The sequence below is a fragment of the Macrotis lagotis genome, chromosome 5 (assembly GCF_037893015.1).
Source record: "Macrotis lagotis isolate mMagLag1 chromosome 5, bilby.v1.9.chrom.fasta, whole genome shotgun sequence".
NCBI lineage: Eukaryota > Metazoa > Chordata > Mammalia > Peramelemorphia > Peramelidae > Macrotis > Macrotis lagotis.
Window position 1 is genome coordinate 258,319,903 of NC_133662.1, and position 22,380 is coordinate 258,342,282.

The 22,380-nt window shown below is 42.1% G+C and overlaps 1 long non-coding RNA gene across 1 annotated transcript; it reads right to left on the bottom strand.

Annotated features, from left to right (window-relative positions):
• Window positions 1-14,317: 14,317 nt before the first annotated feature.
• On the bottom strand, window positions 14,318-22,219 carry LOC141488985 (uncharacterized). Its single transcript, XR_012468875.1, has 3 exons — window positions 21,703-22,219; window positions 17,923-19,387; window positions 14,318-17,237 (listed from the first exon to the last, which is right to left on the bottom strand). It is a non-coding gene; the product is annotated as an uncharacterized LOC141488985 (long non-coding RNA).
• Between the last annotated feature and the right edge of the window lie 161 nt (window positions 22,220-22,380).

The following is a 22,380-nucleotide window of genomic DNA, read 5'->3' on the forward strand; positions in this document are numbered from 1 at the left end:
AATCTTCCCACCCCACAAATAACTCTCCTAGTTCATAGAAAACTTTCAAGGGCTTCTTGCACTGTCTCATCTGACAAAGTCCCATGGATAATAACTCCAAATCTGCCTCTTTATTTTATTGGATCTTGGCTGGACCTTTAATTTGAATATTTGAGTTCATTGTATTTCCACAGAGTATTCATTTATGAGTCTGTTTTCGTCTCTCCAGTGTCACATTGGTACCTTCTGTGTAGTTTTTCAGTTTCCAAGATCACCAGTATCCCTTCTACCTTCCTTTTAAATGACTTTTCAGCTTGGCTTATCTCACTGAGGGGAAAATGGGGAGAAAAGGAAGAAAAAACAATTTTCTCTTCTTTGCATCAAGCTTAGAACTGAGCTGATTCCATGCTGGGCTTCCCTTTAGTGCTAGACCCTAGTGATGGAATTCTCTGACCCTGGTGAGACTGAAGGAAAAAGTTACCCCAATGGCATCCTCGGAGAAAGAGCCAACAGCATCCTGGATATATTTCCCAATGGCTAGAAATTCCAGGCCAGAATTGTGGTGGATTCACCTTGTTCCCAACTGCATTCCATGGTGCTCATTTTACAGCCTAGGAGAACAACCTCCTGGTTTCTGTGATTATGGGGAAGTCAATGAATCCCAAATTCTATACAAGTCCATGGAGCACATTCCTAAGCATTGAAGAATACGCTGGTATAATGGTTCAGTGCTAAGTTTTAGACTTATTTATGTTGGTGTGTTCTGTATGTGTAAGTGTCCCAACTTTCTGAATTTTACTATATGCTCTAACCATTTGCTCCTTTATCTACACATTGCACTACTGTGTAGGATTTCCCAAAGGAAAACACTAGCTGGCTTCTACTTTTTGTTTTATTAACTCACTTTAACTCAGTTAAAATTGGCTGCCTGGCAGAAGAGTGGCACCATGGCCAGGCCATCATCTCTGTTTTGTTTCCCTATGGTGATGTTATGATTCATATTATTGACCTCTCTCCCTCTTTGCTTTGGTGTTGTTGAGTTGTGGGGACATCTTGTGCTGGAAGCCTTAAGAGCAGTGGGACTAACGGTGCTCTACGGCCACTTTAGTCCAAGGTCTTTCATGTAATGAACTGAGAAATAAATATTCATCCATGACAAAACTTGTCTCTGGAGGCCAAAGTCATCGTCACTGCTGCTTTGTCTTCCTTCTCTCCCCCTCGCGCCCTCAGAGTCACACATCCTCAAGGTGGAAGAACAGGGAGGGCCTGGAGTCCTAGCTTACTCTCCCCAATCCCCAGGAAATAACCCTGGAAGGGAGACGAGCTGCTGGCCAGAGACTGGAGACCACGTGTCACCACCATCGGGTCACTAAAACGTCAGGCAAAGTATACTCCATCACAGAACCTTCCTCCTCCTCCTTGCCCCACCTGGAAACTCCAGCTCTTCCTCCGAATTCTTCTCAATCAGGGCTACACCAATAGCTATGTACTCTGCAGATCTGGGGTGAGGGAGAATAGGTGCCAAACTTCCCAGGACATATCCCAGCACCACCTCCATCCTGGGAACTCAAAGTCAGGGTCTTGGGGGTCCCTGGGTTGATGCTAGGGGCCTGGTGGTTTGGAAAAGGACAGAGAAGGGGGACGCGAAAAGGGAAAACAAAGGATGGGATAGAGATCAAGGAGAAAATGACACATACATAGGAAAAAACCAAGCATATTTACCCCTGCCATCTGCTAGGCCCTGGGTACAGAACAGTGGGAGACGCTGTCCCTGGCCTTAAGCTTTTACACCCTCCTTGGGAATACAACACGTACATAAATGAGCACATACAACACAGACACGGGGTGATGAAGGCAGGGGCACCAATGACTGTTTCAGCAAAGGTGCATCACTGCAGGTGCCGAAGGAGAGGGGGAAATGGAGTGCTGTAGTCCTGAGAGGAGGTCAGCTAAGGAACTGAGGAAAGTGAGAGGCCAGTGAAGGAGACAGAGAAGTCCCTGTTAGAAAGACAAGAAAAGTAGCAAAATGTATTCTCTCAGGAAGTCAAAGGGAAAGAAATATTGTTCAGTCATTTTTGTTATGTCTGACTCTTCATGGGTTTTTCTTGGCGCAGATACTGGAGTTTTCCATTTCCTTCTCCAGTGGATTAGGTAGAAATTAAGGGACTTGCCCAGGTAAGTAATTATTAAATGTCTGAGGCTGAATTTGAACTCAGGTCTTCCTGACTCCAGTGCCAGTGCTCTATCCATTGCGCCACCTCGCTGCCCCTTTATCTCCATCTTTTGCCTGGAACTCCTTCTGGGACTTTATTTATGTTACAGAGACTCTGCAGCTGCATGCCATCCCCTTCTGACCCCATTGCAATAAGCAACAGACATTGACTTTGCCCAAACATCTAAGAAGAGGTCAGGGAAATGGGGAAAGGGAGAGCATTCAGCCTTTTCCCACCTGGAGTGGTGGAACCCTAACAATGCAAAGATTCTGGACCCACTCTGCCCTCACCCTAAAAAAGGTGGTGGAAGCTTATTTAGCCCAGATGGAGAAGGAAATAATGAAAATCTATGTGGATCAAAAACACAAGAAGAACAAAGCATAAAAAAGCAAGGAAGGGCATAAAAGAAAGGGAATGGGAATCCAGTCTTGTCCCCCCCAGAAACCACTTGGAGCAATAATCAAGGCTGGTGATAGTAAATTTACTCACATGGGAGGTAGCTGAAACAGCTTTTCAGTCTAGCCTGAGAGTACCACCAAAGGGGAAGGGGTCAGAAAATGAATGGCAGGGGAACAGAAGTAGAAAGGGTTAAAACTACCAAAGTCTTAAAGAGGAAGAAAAATAAATTAAAATCCTAAAATACAAACAGATAAAGAAAATACTAAGATTAGGAGAATGCGTACTAAAGCATCAAAAAGATTACAAACTTCTCTAGTTATTACAAAATGTATGAGGAAGAGTGAATAATTGCTGGAACAAGACCCTGAAGGACACAAAGAATGGAAGTGAGGACATAATGACAAGGATTAGTCAGAAGTCTCTCTCTGAGACAGAAAAGGCTGAGAAATTTTGAAGCTGTAGAGTGACTTTGTGAAGAAAAGGGTTAAATTGTTTGCTGCAAGAATTGGGTACTTGAGGAGAAAGGAAAAATGTAGGAGGAATGATAAAGCAAAATAAAGAATCAGCAGTGCAAGGTGGGAAGAACAGATGCAGCTTTGAGACTCCAATTAAGATTATGAAGCAGAAATTTCTAGGAGTTTTGACTAAAAACAAATGTAAATTATACTAGTATGCTCAGTGCACTCTTATCTGAACTTGAATAATGCTGAGTATGTGATTACCTTACAGGGTTTTTAAAGCAATTGGTTCTGAGGAAAATCTCCAGTGGATGGATGTGGAATAGCCTTTTTTGCTTAGGAAGCTCATTGTGGCAACACAATGAAAGGAACCCCTACACAGCCTGGATAGGCATCTCCTTTCTCAAAGGGGCTCATTCTGTCCCCCCTCCTTAGGGGGTTCCTCTCCTCCCTGCTCACCAAGCACTGGGGTCCCAGGCTCTACAGGGTCCACCAGCTTGGGCCTACAAGGATCGTGGGGAGGCTGGAGCCGCAGTCAGGATCCTGGAGCTGGGGTCCAGCCTCAGCGCCTTTTAGCTGCTCGAGTCTTGCAAAGCCACTTCCCCCCGCTTGCCTCAGTTTCCCCAACTATAAAATGGGGATAATGACAGAACCTTCCTCCCAGAGTTGTAAGAATCAAATGAGATGTTTGCAAAGTTCTCTGAAAACCTGGAAGTTATTATCAGCTGTCCAATGAGGGACTTGGACTAGGTGGTCTGAGCTTGACTCTCCTCACCAGGGAGCCTGGGGTCCTCCTCCCATCCGACTGCTCACTGACCTAAAGGTGTGAAAGGGTGAGGGATTGTGTAGACAAGGATCATGGAAACCTGAGCACTCCTGCCTCCTAGAAGCAGCAGAAGGGAAAAATCTGTGTAAAGAAGGGGAAGACCCAACTAAGCAAAGTTATCCCAAGGCCAACAAACAGAAAACAAATGGGAAATCCATTATGTGAGTAGACCCATTCTGAAGGGGATACAACTGTGAGACTGATCCACAATCTGTTTAAAGGATGAGAAGAAGGGAACTGCTAGGTGATGGAGTAGATAGAGTACTGGCCCTGGAATCAGGAGGACCTGAGTTCAAATCCAGCCTCAGACACTTAATAATTACCTAGCTGTGTGGCCTTGGGCAAGTCACTTAACCCCATTTCCTTGCAAAAGCCTAAAAAAAAGGATGAGAAGATAACAAAGTTTTGGGGGAAAATATTGAGCCTCTAATTTTCAAAAATCTAAAGTTTTCCCTTGGACAAAATTTCCTCCAATCATGTGTAAAAATAATTTTGAACTTTCAAAAAAAATTTTGAATTCGAGATTTTCTCTCTCCCCTGCCCCTCCATGAGATACGTGTACAATCATGCAAAACATATTTCCATATTAATCGTGTAGTGAAAAAAGACCAAAAAAAACCATGAAAAAAATAAAGGGAAAAATAATATGCTTTGATCTGCATTCAGAGTCCATCAGATTTTCTCGGGAAATAGCATTTTTTCATCATGAGTCCTTTGGAATTGTCTTGAATCAATGTATTGTTGAGAATAACAGTTATTCATAGTTGATCATCATACAATATTGCCTTTATGTTAAGAAATTATATGAATGCAGTGAAAATGGAAAAGGCTGTATACATGCCTTAACTTAGTATACTAGAGGATTCATACCCCAGAGTGACCCTATAAATGTGAAATGTAGGAAAACCTTCAACCAGAGCCCCTTACTCAACATCAAAGAATCCACTCTAGAAAGAAACCCCATGAATCTATTGAAGGTAGGAAAGCCTTCTACCAGAGCTGAGATCTTATTCAGCATTTGAACATTCATTCTGGAGAGAAATCTTATTTTGTAATCAATGTAAAAAGCCTTTTAATAACAGGTCCCTAGGGGCAGCTAGGTGGCACAGTGGATAGAGCACTGGCCCTGGAGTCAGGAGTACCTGGGTTCAAGTCCAGCCTCAGACACTTAATAATGACCTAGCTGTGTGGCCTTGGGCAAACCACTTAATGCCATTTACCTTGCAAAAACCTAAAAAAAAAAATAACAGGTCCCTAATTCAACATCAAATTGGAGAAGAAACCTTAGGAATGAGATAATTGTGGGAAATCCTTCAAATGGAGCTCATCCCTTACTCAACATCAGAGAGTCCATACTGGAGAAAAACACTATTAATATGATGAATGCAAAAGGATTTGACAGCCCATCCTTTAGTCAGCATTGTAGAACTGACAATGAAGAGAAATGACATGCATAACGTGTCTGGAAAACATTTATCAATAACTTATTTCATATGAAACATAAAAGAATTTATTGTAGAGAGAAATCCTATGAAAGAAATGAATATGGGAAAACCTTTAGGGAGAATTTATACCTCGCCAACACCAGAGAACTCATATTGGAGTGAAATAATGTGAACACGATATAATGGAAAGATCACTGTGAGAATCAAAACAATCAGATGATCTAGGCCTGAGGCCCATCTCTGATACTTCCTAGATGAATAATGTAAAACCTTGGGTTCTCATCTGAAAAATGTGGGGGCTAAATTAGATAGGTTCAAAGGTCCCTTGCAGCTCTAGTCTGTTAATGTTAGAATGTAGTAACAGAGGAACACTTACAGTATTTCTTACTGAATACCAGAGAATTTTCTTGATCTTGGCCAAAATGAAGTGACTCATCATGAATGTATGAAGCTGTAGGGGGCAGGCTAAGCATAGTACCTCAGTCATTGGTTAGTTTTGCATCTGGCCTCATTTGACCATCTCTATTCTGCTCTCAGTGTTTCATCCTCAACTCCTGTATAGAGCCATCTGTGATTTATCCAGCCCTCAACCCTAATTTAGGTTTCTCTTGTTTCCATTGGTGTGAGGACATTCTGATTAAATGAGAAAGTAGCAGGTAGTGGAAAGAGCACTGAATTGAAAGACTTGGGTCTCAATCTCAATTCTACCAAATTATGTCTTTGAGCAAGTGGCACCATCTTTCTGGATCACATTTTCCTCATCTGATTCTAGTTTCCAGTTCTCTTCCAGTATAAGGAATACCAATACTTGCTTGACAGCAGGCCAGGCTATGACTAGTTGGTATCCTTGCCATAGTCATTGAAGTCTATAGTGATGGATTAGTGATCTGTACCTAATTTGCCATTTTTCCATCTTGATAATACCGCCAAGGTCATGCTAAGTATCCAAGGTCATGAGGATACGAACTGTATCAACTAAAATTGACATCTCTTGTTAATGCTTAGCACAGTGGTTTTCATCTAATAGTAGATTAAGGTTTATTTGAATTTGACACTGGCCTCTCTTCCATAATTCATGGTTCTCAGACCTGCCCTGCAGCTTCCACTATTGTTCAAAAATTTTGACTTTACTCTCAACTCCTACTTGGCTTTGGATCCATTGCATATAATCAGCCAAGACCAGAGGGATTCTGTCCTACTAAGTGTAGGAAATAGGCTCTGTGGCCCCAAAACACTGCCTGAAGTGTCTTTTATATAGTTTTCACTATGACACAGGTGGTTTCTTAAGGTCTGACCTCATGGAAGATAGATTCAACAACTGCCACACTAAACTAGCATGTAAGCTGCCTGCTTACATCTTCTGATTTGGATTACAGTCATCTAGTCCGTTATTTGACAAATCGTTTTTACCACAAGTCTCCGATGGGGCAGGCGAGTCACCAGTTAAATTTACCTTACCCTGCCTATCTAGAGCTGCCAAAACGTTTACCTCTGTCATTATTCCCCTATCCTACTTAAACTTGGAGCTCCAGGGATAAGCATTTTATGACTTAATATTCAGGATCATTACAGAAATGGCCCTGGTATAGTCATGGTTTAGCCCCATCATTGCTACTGCAGCAATCACTGAGGGAAAGCCTCACTATTGGACTCAAGGAATTTGAATTTTGGTGATTTTGACAAAGTCAAGTTACCTGCATTTTTTTCAGTCATCTTCATTTCAAATCCCACCAGAAGGTTCAGGGTTCTCTTTAAAATTCAGCAATGTGTTTAGTGCCACCTTAGCTAACCCCTTAGCCATTTCCATAAACATTGACTCCATTACTGCAATTAACCTGGTGCCAATAATGCCAATATTACTTGGCAGATTAGACTATAAACTCTAGTCTTCAGTATGGTTTTATTCATGAAAAACAGAATAGAATAAGTGAAAAAAAATTTAAATGAATAGTTTCCCCCCAAAATTCAAATGATAGACAAAGTGGTCCAAATCACTGGTGAGAAATATGGGGGGGGGTGTATGGGTTCCACAAGAATGTGAAGGGAGTTTACATTACAAAGACTGGGCTCTGCCTATGGGCAGGTGTGTGAGTCAAGAGACTTAGCCTCAATCTGATCAAAAACTGATGAGATTGTGCCACCTAGTTCCAAGTTAACCTAGGCTCTTCAACTTTTTCCTTGTCCTTTGTGAATTCTCACGGAGGTAACTGTTCTTGCTTATTGGTATGAGCAGGGCAGGGAAAATGTATGGGGATCAATGTACCAATTAGATTGTGACCCCAGCCAATGATTGGCACGAAGGAGCAGGAACAAAACCTTTCAAAGCATATAAGACCCAACATTTTGGGGATTCCCTTGCCCCTCTCCCATCTTGAGCTATGCCATTTATTGAGATGTCTTAAAAACGATTTTAATCACTCTGGACTATGTATTCATGAGCCATTTATAACATCACTGAGAAATGAAAATTAGAAAAACCAAGTTTTCACCATATATCCACAAAACTGAGTAACAAAAGATGGAAATGCTTGAGGAACTGTGGAAAGATATGCAAAATAGCATATAGTGAGGTCAAGTTATAGTTAGTTGAAATAAACTCAATTGGTCATTAGAGGATTACAGGAGTTTGGGGTTGAACTAGATGGTCTAGAGATTGTCTAGATTGATTTTATGCTTATCAGACTCACCTCAAGTACTGTGTGGGTTGACCACCACATGCTCCATGAATCCTTGTGTGAGGTGGTCTCCAGTCCTCTACACTCTGGTCCCTCTCTGAACCATTTATTTGCTGGTTTCTTAAAAATCTATTTCCTGCCTCTGGCACCTTGCAAATGCTAAACATTTGTCAGTGTCCTCAAACTCAAGGATAGGACACATTACAGACATGGTTTGACTGCGATACATTTGGTATGGGGAATGGTATTCCCTTACCCTTACCCTTAGTTTTGTAGCAGCCAGATCTTTTACTGCGTTTTTGGCTGCCAGATTGCAGTTTCCTTTTTAAAAATGAAAATAAAGGATCCTTCAAAAAGTTTTTTTATGGGTACTTTTTGATAAGAGTATGTGACTTGGTGGAAGAGTTCACTTCAAGTTAGGTGATTGAGTTCAAATCATGTCTCTGGGTTGGGTAACCCTGAGCAAATTGACCTCTCTTTTCTAAAAGATCCTAAATTAATGAGGTGCCCACTGTTTAATGGGTATTGTCTTAAGCATGGGTATACAAAGACAGTTCTTGCTCTCATAGTACAACAAAATGCAAACAAATTTGTACAAAATATAAACAGGGTAAATTGAGGCACTAAGATTATAGAGACTTGGAGGAAGCCAGACTTGGGGGACAGTCAGTGAAAATGCCCCATTAGAGGATGAAATATACTAGTGTCCCTGGATTTAAAGAGAATGCATCAGTAAGGCAGAAAGAGACGTTGATTCAGGATGGAATTCGATGAAAAGCACCAACCTGCCATGATGGATTTCCTCATTATGTCCAGTCTTAATCCTTTTTTTAGACTCGCGTATAAAACTTCTAAAATTTTATTTTCCTTGGTCTTTTAAGCTTTTCATTTTGATAGATCTGTCCCATCATTTTAGCTTGTTATTTTGGGATTCAGAGGACACATCCTATAGGAGGGGGCCCAATATGAACCTTGAAGGACTTCTAGGAGGCAGAGGAGAGGAGATGGAGCACTGTGTGTGTGGGGAAGGTAAGTAGTCTGATTTAGCTCAGTATCACTAATGTGAAAGGCCTAGCAAGAGGCTGAAGGCAGCTGGGGCAGTCATGCCCCTCCAGAGGCACAATCTTACGATAAGCTCTCTCCAGAATTCAGGATACCCACTGACATCTCATTAAGAGGGTAGAGACTGAGGTTGCTTCAAGGAGTCATTCATTCAATGTTGCCCATGACCCAGGACCCATTTCCTCCCCACCTCTATTCTCCTTCCAGAATTGGTCTCCCACAATCTCTCCCATAACCTTTTGTTTCTTGTCCCCTTATCAGCTTAGCTCCAGGGAAAGTTCTGAAATTGAAGTTTGGGATTCCACGGAAATGGACAACAGGATCGAGGCTCCCATACAATTCAATGTACAATGTGAATATTGGACATGGGTTACTTTTATTTGACCCTGCCTAGAAAACACATGAGTAGACCAAGTGCAAGTGTGTTGAAGGTCTGCTACTTATGGCATTCAATGACAGAAATGGCAGAGGCTTAATCTCTTGGCACTTGGAGCCTTGAGAGTTTGCATGGAAAGACCATTATTGGGAACTCTGGTCTCTAACCTGTGCTCTGACAAGTCAGAGGTTAATCAGAAAAATCCAAGAGCTTGCTTCACAAACCTGCCCAATGACCAGATCTGTTCACTATGTTGAAATCAGATTTCTCACACTTATTACAAGTAACTGTAGGGCTAGCTCTTGGGCAGCAAATTCATCATGCACTTTGAAAATTTAAATTTAAATTTCTTTTTTATTATCAACTTGACAAATATCAACAAACATACATTTCAATATACAAAGAACAGAAATAGAAGATTGTTATCAGAAGTGGAACTTCTAGTTTTTTTTAAGAACACAATATATATTTAATAGTACAAATATTGCCTCGCTGATCTGTGTCCCCTTTCCTATCCAGTACTTCTTTAAAATAATTTTGTCATTCTCACAATACATCAAACCTCCATTTTCCAACAGAAGCCCTCCTTTATAATATGGAGTCAAGTAAAACCAATTCCCATATTAGCCAGTCCTGAAAATATCTCATCTCTGTCTTCACTTCTAGCCCACTCACCATGAATTTCTAAGAGCTGGGCTTCTGAATAAAAATCAAGCACACAAATATTATCAATAAATTACTCTAGGTGATGGAATGTTACAGGAGAGAATAGAATAGAATCCCCAGGAATCTGAGGGCATTTTTATAAAGTATTCATTATCTGACATGTGCAGATTTAGTTGTTCCCTTTCCTAGAACCCTTTTGAGTCTCTGCCCCCTCCTCCCATCTCTCCTGGCATGCCCTGGCTCAGTCAAGTTCAATGCCTGTTCAGTGGGTTTCCCATGGCCACCTAGGTACCCAAAGGTAATACCCACATCTTCCACTACCACTCTGTAGGTCAAAAGGGGAAGAGAGCCCAAAAGATAAAAGCTGGCATCTCAGCTTACAAGGCTACCAGTCATTTTGACCTGGAGACCAATCAGAAGAGTTCTCTGAATCCTCAAGTGGAGAGTACACCCTATAATCCCAGCACGTTGCGGGGTGACCACTAGACCTAGAGCATCCCCCACCCCTTCCATTTATCTCTAGGTTGAAGGATGTTTTGGCAGCACTTAAGTTAAATCAACCTCCACTTCTAAACTATATTTTCTCTTTGAAAAAGATGTAACATTTTCTCTATAATAATCCAAATAATATAACTTGTCTCTATTCTACTTTCCTCTGTCCTCCTCTTCTTGAGGCCTGTGATTTGAGAACCCAACTTTACCAATGCAGAATGATAATCCTCTTCACAGTAGTTACTGAGGTCACTGAGAAGTTAAGTGACTTACCCAGGGTCACAAAGACAGCTTATATCAGAGCTGGTCTTAAAGCCAAGTCTTTCTAGTCATAATATCAAACAACCTCTCTTTTACTTTTTATTCATTTATTTCCAAATTAAATGGAAATTTTCCCTCCAGAGTTTCCCACTGATCTATTTATCAGGACGATGGCCTAGTTTAGATTGCATTTTTTAAGAGAAGCTTCTCAAGAGTAGGCTCTCAGGAGCCCACAGAGCTCTGGGGGGGGAGGCTGCTTCTTCCACGTGAAGATATGGGATTGGGAAGCAACTGAGGGTGGTGGTCCCCGGGGCCACGATACATTCACTTATGCCTGCAGCAGGCCAAGTCAGCAAGCATCTAGTAAGCACCTCTTGTATGCTTAGTGGCATGCTAGTAATGGAAGAAAACCAAAGTGTTTAACCAAATCACTCCATCCATTTGAATTGTCCTTTTCTTTTGGCAATGTTTATTCAAAAATTTTAATACCCTGAAAAGTTTGGAATCTTATGGACAGATTTAGACAACAAAAAAATATACTCTTAGTTTACAAGCTTCATCAAACAAGAAACACTAAAAATGATATTCTGTCAAAATATTTTCCTAGTTTTCTTTTCCTAATTTTTCTGAAGCTCCAAAAGCAGAAATCAAAGTACAATCTCTTTAAAAGGCAATAGTCACTTTATACACCCAAGGAATGTCTGATCCCAACTCCATGACAGAAGTGGACATTGTTCTGAGGCTTCATGACAACCTATGATGCACCTCTCAATTGCTTTTAATCGAAGTCATCATGATGAGTGAGCACCTAACAATCCATCTGCACCACTGACTATCCAAGTCCCTAAAACTATGGTGTGAGAATGAGTGAGAAGGTATTTCTGAACAGCCAGACACTAGATGAAGCACTGGCCTACCAAGACAGAAGCTGGATAGTCCCTGCCCTCAAGGACTGTGCAGGTTAGATAACAAATGTGGATGAGGGTGGGAAAAGAGGGAGCTTGGGGCAGGGGTTAGTTACCAGGCCCCTGGGATCCATGAAAGCTAGACGGCAAGCAAACATTCATTCGGCACTTAGGCAGTACACCAGGACTGCTAGGTACCAGAGAGACAGAGAAGGGCAGTTCTCACCCTCAATGAGTGTCCATTCTAATGGGAGAACCAGAGAGACAGAGAAGGGCAGTTCTCACCCTCAATGAGTGTCCATTCTAATGGGAGTACCAGAGAGACAGAGAAGGGCAGTTCTCACCCTCAACGAGTGTCCATTCTAATGGGAGGGATACATGTAAATGGCCAGGTCCATACAAGACCTAGACAGAGACCAGGGAAGGGGAAGGAAGAAGGGACTGAGGCTTCTTGGAAGCCAAGGAAGCGACAAGGCAGAGTTGGGACAGAGGCAGAGACAATTCTGTAGGTATCTACCAAGAGCACCTACTGTGAGCGAGGCCCTAGACCTACTAAGTGCTGGACATATAAAGAAAGGCAGAGCCAAATGAGGAGGAGACAATGGGCGACCCTCTCGGGCAGATTCAGAGTCTGAATCAGTGAATTCAGTGAAAACATTACCCAAGTTTGAGAGTGGGCCTGGAAAAGGCCACAAGGCCAGCATCTTCCAGAGTAGGCTCTCAGGAGCCCACAGAGCTCTGGGGGGGGAGGCTGCTTCTTCCACGTGAAGATATGGGATTGGGAAGCAACTGAGGGTGGTGGTCCCCAGGGCCATGATACATTCACTTATGCCTGCAGCAGGCCAAGTCAGCAAGCATCTAGTAAGCACCTCTTGTATGCTTGGTACCATGCTAGTGATGGAAGAAAACCAAAGCGTTTAAGAAATCAGTCCCCCCCCACCCAGAGACAACATCTCTACACAAAGCAAAATGTCGCTGGATGTGCCGGAGATAATCAACAGAGGGAAGGCACAGCCCATGGCAGAGCTGGGATGATGGGGATGAAGGAAGCTGGGGGAGGGGGCAGCCCATCACCATGCCCCCCCACCAGGAGAGATCCCAAACCTCTAAGATCCGACACGTAGGAAGCACCCACTGTATGGCAGGGACACAGACAGGGAAGAGTCCCGGCTCTCCAGAAGCTCACAGGCCAATGCACACAGACACACAGAAACACAGACAGAATCAACTGGAGATAATTGAGGGAGGCACTAGCACTAAGAGAGTCTGAGAAAGACTTTGGTGATCTTAGCAGAGACTTAAAAGAAGCCGAGGCAGCCAGCAAGTGGAGATGAAAAGAAACAGCATTCCAAGTATTGGGGACAGCTGGAGTTGGGAGAAAGAATGCCATCTTCAATAAAGAGCAAGGAAACCAATGTCTCCACCATAACAAGCTGGTGGGGTGCCGGAGGGACAAGAAGTGTGAAAAGGCAGGAAGGGGCCAGGCTATGAAGGTCTTTAAAAGCCAGAGAATTTTCTAATGGATCCTGGAGATAACAGGAAGACGCTGGGTTTTACTGAATGGGGATGGGATGACGGTCATCAGCCCTATGCTATAGGAAGGTCAGTCTGACAGCTGACTGGAGTGTGGACTGGAGTAGAAGATTTCAGAAGCAATGCTCCTGGGTGAGGTGATGGGGGCACTATCACCGAGTCAGTCTGAGCCCCTCAAACCCACAGGCCAGAGATCACTGGAATTCATAGTCCTGTCTCTCCCCCTCTCCAAAGAGGCTGACAGCTTTCTTTTTATACTGACCGCAAGATCTGGAGCACTTTGGGGTGGCTCCCCAAGGTTATCAATGTCAAAGAGACTGAAGGGATCACAGGAGGGAGATTACACTGCCCTACCTTGTGGTCAAGTTAAGTCAATCCCCTTTAACATGACACCCCACTGTCTCCTAGGACTCTACAATCCTTCAGGTATGCTCTGATGGGAGCCAAATTTGGAACAACTACAAAGACAACGGTGCCTCGTCTACTACAAACTGAAGTAGCAAGACAACTACAAGTTCTGGGAAGGTACCTGTGAGGTAGTGGATTTGCAATCATCAAAAATGGTCTGACTTGAAAACAAACCTATATCTGAACAAACCTACATCGTAGGTGACCAAATCCAGTCTCATACAGCATCCCATGGGCCCATATTGACGATGTAGACCAAGGTAGGCCATCAAGGTTTCCCCAGGAGTTTAAATATGAGGCAGTCGGACACGGTGTCCTCTTCTGAGGCAACACAGATGCTTAGCCACGTAACCAATTATACTTATTGGGGGCTTTGATCCTGCTGAGTCCCATTAGGTGACCTGCAGCTGAGGCCGGTCTGAAGTAACCTTCTCTATTTGAACCTTCTGCAGATGATGACTTGTACAGGTTTTCCTAGTTTTTCACTGGCTCTAGTATTGGGGCAATGTAGACTATACTTCAGTCAAATCACTGAAGATCACAGATGAGAACTCACACAGGCCCACCTTAGGGGCTGAGATTTTCAAGAGTGATATGATTGGGGAGCGGGCTTTTTAATCTGTCAAGCCCGAATAGTAGTATCAAGAATATGGCAGACTGTGGGCATATAACACATGTAGGAACAGAGTGAACCAAAGCAGAGACTGGGAGGTTCCTCCTGCCATCCTGCTTCTAGAATGTACCCCGTCTCCTCCTACTTTAACCAGAGCACTTTTCAAAAAAAAATAAACACACTCTTTATGGAGGCAGGCTAGTATACTCTAGATGTGTTGCCCCAGTCCTATGTAGTCCAGCAAGGGCAGAATTGAGTCTCTAGAACCCTGATGACAGGATATAGTGTGATGATACAGGCTTCTCAGCCTCCCAGTCACAGATCAGACCATGCTTCTAGCAGATCTAGTTCAACCCAAATGATATGGTCAGGAATACTGGGAAAGGCCAATAAGGTTGACCTTGCCCCTGGGCGCATCCAAGGGAACCAGAGGGTTTGAGGAACCTGCCATGGCACAAGGATTCAGCTGTGGTGGCACTAAACAAAAAGCTCTGGCTACCAAATGGGAATAGAAAGGGCTGCTAGCAAGACCCACACACCAGGAGTTAAAAGCGCTCTGCAACACGCTCCACACAACTGCAAATGAAGAGCTACAAAGACCCATAAGAACCACCGAGGGCCAAGCCCAGCTTGGACTGAGAATCCCCTGAAAAAATTGTTTGGCATAACCAAGTCTAATGAAGGGTTCATGTACTCTCTCTCCATGGATAGATACTGAGGGGCACTACATGTCTCATGGAATCCAAAAATCCTTTTATACATATCCATGAGGATACAAAAACGGGACAATTTTAGCCACTGACTTAGAGATAAGAGGAGCCCAAAGTAGGCTTCATTCTGCTCTTTGGACAGTGGCTGGGCAGAGCCAATCAATGCTGGGAGGGAGCATTACAGCTGGTCAATAACCTAAGAAAGGGGTGTTGTGTAGGTAATGTAGTTTGAACCACGGAACACCATTATCAGGAGCAATTATAAGGAACTGCAAGAAAAGTTGTTTCTTGACAACCACCAACTTGCACCCTCAGGAAAAAGGTCTACTGGTTGGCATGGCTAAAGGGGTGGAAGGAGGAGTGTCTACACTGGCCAAGTTACAAATCTTTTCAGTAATTGAGGAAGAGGGATTCTTGGCAACAGCATGTTGGGACAATCAAAATTCTCATTCAATTAGTTGGGGAAACTTCTTATATCACTTGAAATTTCAGAAATGAGTAAGGAAGAGTAATTTAGTGAAAACTTCGAAGTGTGATGGTGGCAATGGTGGTGATGACAGGAGAATGTTTAGGGACCATTTTGATGGTAGGATAGGATTCTCAGATGACGAATTTTAGAGTCCTCTCGTCTCTGCCTTTGGATTTTAAGTGGCTTCTTTAGAAACTATGAAGAAAAATATTTTTAACAAGATTTTTTTATAGTACTTAAAACTGGAAACAAAGTAGATATCCATCAATCAGGGAAGTGCTGAAGAAATTTTGGAATATTAATGTAATAAAATGCTACCAACCCACAAGAAACAACTAAGAACACAGCCAACCACGTAATGATGCCCATGAGCTGATGCACTGTGAAGCAGGCGCACTTCACACAGTGACTTCAACGGAAGCATAAACTACAACAAGAACAACAATAAAAACCCAATACTCCATAATTATAATTACATAAAACCTAGGATCTGGGACACTCTAAACCCATGTGTCTTAGATGGTAAGGATTAGGTTTGCCCAAGTGCTTCAAAGGAACAGTTTCATATAGAACAACCAAAGAGAGAGCTCCTGTTGCAGCTTACTATTTTCATGACCTTGGATAAGTCACTTAAAGCTCCCATTGGTAAAGTTAAGCTGTTAGATTAGAAGGCATTGAAAGTCCTCACAGGCTCTAGATCTATGACCTAGGCAACTAAGAGTTCTGGACCTGAAATAAGGAAAATCTGAGTTCAAATCCTGATTTAGAAATATTAACTGTGCAACATGGGGGTGATGATCAACCTTGATGGATTTGCTCACTCCATTGGTGCAACAATTGGGGACAATTTGGGGCTGTCTGCTATGGAGAACACCATCTGTATCCAGAGAAAGAACTGTGAAGTTTGAACAAAGACCAAAGACTATTACCTTCATTTTTTTTTCAGGTTTTTGCAAGGCAAACGGGGTTAAGTGACTTGCCCAAGGCCACACAGCTAGGTAATTATTAAGTGTCTGAGACCAGATTTGAACCCAGGTACTCCTGACTCCAGGGCCGGTGCTTACCTTCATTTTAGGAAAAAAAAAAACAACCCTATTATCTTATTGTCTGGTCTTGCTATCTCTTATACTTTATGTTTCTTCCTTAAGGATAGGATTTCTCTCTCATCACACAATTTGGATCAATGTATACCATGGAAACATTGTAAAGACTGGCAGATTGCCTTCTGTGGGGGGTGGGGAGAGGGAAGTAAGATTAGGGGAGAAAACTGTAAAAGTCAAAATAAACAAAATCTTAAAAAAAAAAAAAGATAGAAATATTAGCTGTGGAACCCTGGACAAGCCCTAAAGCCTGCAACCTGTTTTATCCTATTCTTCCCAAGGCTGTTGTAAGCATCAAATGAGATCTTATATAGAAAGTACACTTCCAACCTGAAGTGCTCTATCAGGGCAGGCTATTCTAAGATGATGGAGGTATAAAAAACAAAAGGCACCAATGATGATGAAAATTTTGATACAACCACTCCATCTCTCTCAATCAAAAACCCCCTACCCCTGCAAAAAATGCCTCGAACATAATTTCTCACATGCAAAACCTCACCATCAATTTACAGGCTATCTGCTGGGGCCATCAGGCCTAATCTCGTTACTATTTCTGTGGTCTTTATAGCAGAAAACATTCAAACACAGATTCGCCAATCAGTTCCAATTCCAGACTTATTTTTGTGGGTTTTGAGATGTCTATGAATCTATGTAGAGATAAAACAAATATTATAAAATGTTTGCACAAAATATGTCATCATACTACCTACAGATATCAGGGGAAACAGGTCTTAAGTTTTATTTTGCTTTGTTAATTTTTTCAATTACTAGTTTCTGATGAAAATATCAGAGGATTTTTTCATTACTTCTAATCATGCTTTTGGAAGACCTCTCCCCTCCATTTGTTAACTCAATTTTAAATACATATAAAATTATTTTAAACTCAGAACAAGCCTGGTGTTTATTAGATGGGACTAAGGGCCAGAATTCAATTAAGTGCCCACATTATTGTCGTCACTGAACTATAGACTAAGGAGCTACTTTGCCTCTCTTACTGAAGCTGTATTTCACTTTGCTCCAGTGCATTGATTTTGAACTGGGCTCAGGAACTAAATATATTCAATGCTGGGAAGAAAAGCAGACTCCAGATCCCCTTCCCACCTGGGTGCCCCTTAAACAAGGGGACAGTGTGGTGGAGCAGGAGCCTAAATGAATTTCCTGCTATCTTGTGTATATTCTAACTGGAGGCTTTCCACATTCATTACCTTCCCATAGTTTCCCCTCTAATATGATATTTATTCTGCCTAAAAAGCTTCCCCACATTCACTGAGGTTTTTTCAAGTACAAATTCTCTGATGAATAAATATTAAACTCGTGATTCTATGATCTCACCTGTATGAATTTCCTTATATTTAGTGAGTAAAGATGGGTCATTGAAGACTATGCTTTCTCTCCATTGTGAATTTTCTGATGTTGAGTAAGGGAGGAAATACAACTGAAAGTGAATCATCTTCCACATTCTTTACATCTGTAGGGTTTTTGTCCAGTATAAATTACCTGATGTCGAGTAAGGCTTATACTCTAGTTAATTTTCCATATTCATTACATTCATAAGATTTCTCTCCAGTACGAATTCTCTGGTGTTTAGTAAGCTGCCTGCTTTGCCTGGTTTTCCCACATGCGATGCTATCATAAGGTCTCTCTCCAGTATGAATTCTTCGATGTTCAGTAAGGTGTGTATCCCAATCTGAAAGTTTTCCCACATTCATTACATTCATATGGCTTCTCCCCAGTATGAATTCTCTGATGTTGACCCAGATTCTCTACTTTGACTGAAGGATTTTCCGTACTCAGGACATTCATTTTGTTTTTCTTCACTATGGATTCCTTGATGTTCATTAAGGTAGGTACTCCACCTAAAGGCTTTTCCACATTCATGGCACTCATAGGGTTTCTCTCCAGTGTGAACTCTTGTCATATTGAATAAGTTTTGAACACTGGCAAAAAAACTTTCTCACATTCATTATATTCATAGGGTCTCTTTTACCAGTATGAACTCTATCGATGCTGAGTAAGGGAGGAAATCCAACTGAAAGATTTTTTACATTCTTTTTTTTTTTTTTAGATTTTTCAAGGCAATGAATGGGGTTAAGTGGCTTGCCCAAGGCCACACGGCTAGGTAATTATTAAGTGTCTGAGGTTGGATTTGAACCTAGGTACTCCTGACTCCAAGGCTGGTCCACTGCACCACCTAGCTGCCCCCTATTTTTTACATTCTTAAATTCATGTGATTTCTCTCCAGTATGAATTCTCTGATGTTGACTAAGGCATGCACTCTGGCTGAAGGCTTTCCCACATTCATCACATTTATATGAATTCTCTGATGTTGAATATATGCACAAAAGTTTTCTCACTACACTCAGTTTCTAACTTGAACATTTTACTTTTGACTTGAAGAAGTCTGACTTGAAGAAGGCTTGCAGTTTCTTCCACCTTTATCTCTATTATGGGATTCTTCAGGAATAATCTGTTCTGTAACAGGGACTGTTGTTGCATAAAAGCTCTTCCCACTTTTATCTTGATTATGGGATTCTTCAGGTAAAGTCAGTTCTGTAATAGGGACTGGAGTCAGACAAAATTTTATTCCATATTCATTACAATGAGGATCTTTCTTGTGGGTAATAACCATTTGACCCAAATATTTTACTTGATGTTTCCTTTCTAACTGGCCACCACATTCCTTGGCTTCTCCTAGCTTGGTCTTTGGGATTGTTTCAAGTGTAGCTTGGGAAGATTCTTTTTTCAGAAAGGTTTGGCTGTGGAGTTGATTCCCTGGTTTCAGGTCTAATCTTGAAATCTAAAAGAAATAAAAATGTCAAATGTATGCTATTCCTGTAATAGAACAAAGTTTTGTGATAGAAATAGAAGAATGAAACAAGTGTGTCTTTTCATTGAAGGAACAGGACAGTTAGAGAAAGAACACAATCACCTATAACTTAGGTGGCTTTGAAAAAGTGATCTAATCTCTGTGGGTCATTTTTGTTCACACATGTAATGACATTCCTAGGGAGGAAGGAGAGCTCTAAAGTTCTAAAGATAAGGGCAAATGGGACATTAAATGACTAAGAGGGTAGGGGTTGATATAGACTATAATATAAGTAGAAAATGAGACTATTCTGTTAGTGGAGGAAAAGGGGTGGTCAGAGAAACAAAGCACAGGGGGTGTGGAGAAAGCGAGACCTCCATTATCTTATAACAGGACCTTTCAATAGTAACCCTGCCTCCCCCTCCAATGGAGACCAAGGTCACTATAAATCCATGTGAAAATCCTCAGGTGGCTGCAGCTCTCTCCCCACAATCCTCATCTAATCTTGTAAGGGGATAATAGATAGAGTATGTGGCCATGAGGAGTTCATCCTGAGAGTCATTGAGACCTGGGACAACAGGAAGGTCCATACCAGAGTGCTCTCAACTCAGGAAGGAGCTCTGGCCCTTCTCTCTCTTTGTTCTCCTGCCTTTCATCCTTATCTTGTTGAATATTCTCAGGAAGGACCTTTTGTCCTTATCCCTCAGCCTTTCATCCTCATATTGTTCAACTGTCCCAGGAAGGAGTTCTGGTACTTATCTCTCTTTATCTTGTTAAAGATTCCATATTTTTCCAGGATACAGACCTTTTGTGGCAAGCCCGTTACACTTCCACAGGCCTGGAGATGAGGGATGCTGATACAAGGGGACTAGGCTTATATATACCTTTATTTCAACTACGTGAGTCAGAGATGTAGCATATACCTGCAATAAACTCCTTGCTTATCTCTCACTGGCTGACTTTCATTATTGAACATGCGGGACATGTCCGGGTGGAGCTCCCCGAAGAGTTGTGTAAATTAAACTGAGACCCGGCTGCCCAGAGTGGACCGCAACAAATCTGAGTTCATAGCAGCCCTCTTCCTATCTAGGAGGAAATAATTCCTGGCCTATTGGCCATTCCTCAAAGATGTCATTATCTCCTGTCTCCAAGACTTTGCAATGTTCTCCCTCCTCACTTGTACCTCTTGGAACTCCTGGTTTAATTCAAACTCAGTTCGGGTGCCAACTTCTGCAGGAGACCTTTCCTGGGCTTTCTTTCCAAGGTTAGCATTCTATCTGCTTGAGTGTATGTATATATGGAGTTTGTGGACACTGAGTATTCCTCTTTACATATACATGTCATCTCCCCATTAGAACATAAGCTCCTGGAGGGTAGGGAGAGCTTCACTTTTGTCTCTATCTTTCCAGGTCTAGCATGACCAGGACATAACATAAATTCAACCTTCTCTGAGGAGAATGGCTGGAGAGAAAGCATAGGATGTAATACCAAATGGTCTCTTCCAGGAATGGGCAACCCACTCCCCCACAGCAATCCTTCAGCTCCCACACCCTCCAGGAAATCTTTCCACATCCCCTCAGCTGTCAGTCTGCTCTTTTGGCTCCAATTATCCTGTATTTACTTGTATTTAGGCTATCTCCCCAGTAGAGTGAAATCTCCTTGAAGGCAGGAAACTATTTTCCATTTCTGTCTTTGAAATCCTGGTACCTACCAAGCACAGTGCTGACATACAGCATGTTCCTAAAAATGGTACAAAGTTTTGGATGGGGAAAAGAATGAAGATATCAGAGAGGAAGGAAGCATGTGAAGGTCTTGGAAGATGCTAGAAGGAATGAGATCCAGAAAAACAAGAATTCTCATTATAAAGAAGGAAGGCCTCCTCTTACCCTGAGATCAAAGTGGAGATATTGGAGAAAAGATAGTTTTAAAAAACTCAGCTGTGAAGGAAAGTGATTTTCCAGTATTTGATGGGTTATTACGAACTTATTCTGTCCCTAGGAAAAACCCAAGAATTGATGGAGGAGAAATCAGAGGGAGCAGCACTGCAATCATGAGCACAGTTTTCTCAGAAAGCAATAAGCTTCAGATCAGTGAAAGCATTCAAGAACAAGCCAAATGTTCCTAACAACAGGCAAGGTAGAGAAATGATTCCTGGTGGAAGTTTTAAGAAGTGATGTCAAGTTAAGGGAGGGAATTCCTGCCAAATGCCTTCATGATTCTCCAAATGCTGAGGAAATTTTGAAGATAGAGAGATTTCACCTCTCCTGCCCAACCATGACTCCCATTGAACTAGTTCACTCACTTACCTGGACAACTGCCTCTTAGGATTTCTGTCTCTACCATCCAGGACTCTTTCCCTTGCTCCAGGAGGGAGATCACATCTGGTCAGAAAACTTGGCACCCTGCTCACAGGGAAAGAAAAAGATCCAGGTTGTTTATAAACCATCCCAGGATTCAGTCTTACTTCCTTGGTCCTCAGTTCCTCTGATAGATATGAAAGCTCCAGCAGCCTGAGCAGCAAACAAAACAAATCTAAGTTGAGATTGATCAAATTTCATCTGAAGGAACACAGCACCCAAATATTTTGGCCCCAAGGATCAATGGTTGCTAGGACAAAGTAAAGAATAATGACTTTAGACTCGGGGTCTCTGGTCATGTCCCAGCTTCTCTGTGCCTTAGCTGTGAAGGTAAATGGCCAGTCATCTAAACTACTCTCATCTAAAAAACCAACAAGCCAGGAAACACAGTTGTTTGCAGTATTAGTCTCCAAAAGAACTGCAAATCACAGGATGCTCTAAAACAGACTCCTGAATCCAAAGCCCAGATACTCCTCAGCACTTTAGAGCTCACAGTTTTTTCACAATTTGAAAAAGAGAGATAATCAGACAAGGATTATGAGTATCAAGGAAATCTGCTCTTACCCAATGAGAGCAGGTTCCAGTAGTTCTCCAGCATCACATCCCTGTATAGGGCCCTTTGGGCAG